The 2,192-nt window shown below is 53.0% G+C and overlaps 1 protein-coding gene across 10 annotated transcripts in view; it reads left to right on the top strand.

The window, feature by feature from the left end:
- The first annotated feature begins 1,771 nt into the window (after nt 1-1,771).
- Srrm2 (serine/arginine repetitive matrix 2) overlaps nt 1,772-2,192 on the top strand; it is a 22,132-nt gene continuing 21,711 nt past the window's right edge. For 3 of the 10 annotated variants that reach the window (XM_029569877.1, XM_029569875.1, XM_029569874.1), the window contains exon 1: nt 1,828-2,060. The gene's annotated coding sequence lies outside the window, so the exon portion shown is untranslated. Of the gene's footprint in view, nt 2,061-2,192 lie in introns of all 10 variants that reach the window. The other 7 variants (XM_029569878.1, XM_008845642.3, XM_008845651.3 and 4 more) reach the window with 6 other exon arrangements.

Here is a 2,192-nt window from a genome sequence, read left to right as displayed (position 1 = left end):
TTTTTTTTTTTTTTTTTTTTTTGTTGAGACAGGGTCTCCATGTAGCCCCATCTGGCCTGGAACTCCCTATGTAGACCAGGCTGGCCTTGACCAGACAGAGATCCACCAGCTTCTTCCTCCTGAGTGCTGGGATTAAAGGCCTGGAACACCACACCCAGCTACTTTCCTGGATTTTTTTCTTTTCGTTTTTTTTTTTTTTTTTCCTGGATTTATTTTTATGTGTATGAGTGTTTTGCCTGCATGTAGGTGCATCTGTGTCATACAATGCCCATGGAGAACAGAGGAGGGAGAGCAGAGGAGGGAGAGCAGAGGAGGGTGCTGGATCCCCTGGAACTGGAATTATGGAGGGTTGTTAGTCAACATAGTGGTAGCTGGGAACCTGGGTCCTCTGCCAGAATAGTCAGTACTCTTAACTGCTGAGCCATCTTTCTAGTCACCCCTCCTTTACTTTCAACCTTAAATACCAGCTTATGCTCAAGAAGACTAAAGGCAATCCTGCCATATTAATGCCAAAGGTCTTGGAGTGTAGAGGTACAGGAGGTTCAAGGAGACACCACACAACTCTTGGGCAAAGGAATGTGAACTCAAGATTCCTACATAGGATCCTGCATCTCAGTCCCTAAGTTTTAGTACCTTAGTATATTCTTTTTTTGGCAAGTTAAAGAAACAAATCTAATTTCTCACATTCAAACTACAGGCACCTGAGATTATTTTGAAGGCTAGCTTCCTACAACTTTGCTGTGGGGGAAGATTCTCTTTTTATCAGTTCCAGAAAAAGACTTTTAAAAGTTATATGGGAGGGGGCTGGAGAGATGGCCCAGCAGTTTATAGAGTGCTATTCTTGCAGGGGACCAGAGTCTGGTTCCGCCAGGCCCGCCTCATTTGCCCAACTCCAGCTTCCAGGGGATCAGGTACCTCTGATTTCCACCGGCATCTACACATACCCAGTCACACAAGCATAATTTTAAAAAAATTTCTAAATGGGCAAAGGGCTGGGAGTGTAACTCAGTGTTAAAGCCCTTACCTAGCATGTATGAGACCCTGGGGTCAATTCCCAGTACCATGAAACAACACCCAGGAAATGGTAAAGTTAAAATTTTAAGATGCTTTTTTTCTCCTGACAGATTCCCTCACGTACATGCCCCAGCCTCTGCAGGGGAAAATTGCACCTCTGTCTAGTCTCTCTACAAGGTAAACTATTTCTTAGTGGACTGCCCGCCCAGCCACAGGTCGGTCTGTAGAGGTGAAAAATGGAAACCACAGGCGACTGGCTCGGCTTTGGCTCCATGACCTGGGCCAGAAGGGAAAGACCAAGTGGTTTCAGGCGTGCCAGGAGGCTGGACTCTGAAGCGACCCTGAGTGCCGAGTGCCCGGTGTTGTACGGCGTCAAGCTCGCTAGAGAAACCCGCGGTTACAAAGAGGCCCACTTGTTGGGCTCCAGCCATCGCCACCCAACACGGACAGACAAAATGGCTTCCCGGCTTGGGCCCAAGTTTTGTATGGTTACGGTTTTCTCGCTGCAACTGAACTACAACTCCCAGAATGCTTTGCCCGGAAGGCGGGATTCTGAGCTATTCTCGCGAGCGCCGGTGGTGTCCTAGACACCTCCCCCCGTGCCCCTCCCCCATGAGCGCAAGGTTTCCAACAGACGTTAAAGATTCGTCCGCGGCTCCGCCTTCCCCACACTGCCCGGCCGGACTCAAGGTTTAGCTGCAATGCCGTGGAACCTCCCTTAAGGATCAAAGTCCCCACCCTCCTACTTCCCGGTATAGCTTCAACGCCTGCGCAGTCGAAGAACACACTACGGCTCCCAGCAGGCTCTGCGGAGCGCGTGATTACGTGCTGACGCACTTAGTCGTGCTGACGTGCAGCGCGGCCCAGGCGGGTTGCGAGTGGCGCAGTCAGAACCCGTTGCGGCCCCGAGGAAGCGGGGAGGCGTCGGCTGAGGCGGGCGGACCAGCGAGGCGGTGGCTTTAGACCCTGAGGGACTCGAGAACTCAAGCAGCGGCTGCAGCAGGACCTCTTTTCCGAGGCGGCGGCGGCGGTGGCGACGGCGGCGGGTAAGAGCGAGCGAGCGAGCGAGCGGGTGGGGGAGGGGAGGGGCCCCGGCCGGAGGCCAAAGCGCGCGGAGAACGGACCAGGCTGACACGCGCACGCGCGCACGGCTTCTGAGTTTGCGCGTAAGCCCGCGT

Source organism: Nannospalax galili, unplaced genomic scaffold (assembly GCF_000622305.1).
Source record: "Nannospalax galili isolate Female #2095 unplaced genomic scaffold, S.galili_v1.0 scaffold471, whole genome shotgun sequence".
Taxonomy (NCBI): Eukaryota; Metazoa; Chordata; class Mammalia; order Rodentia; family Spalacidae; genus Nannospalax; species Nannospalax galili.
This window is presented reverse-complemented; position numbering and strand designations above follow the sequence as displayed.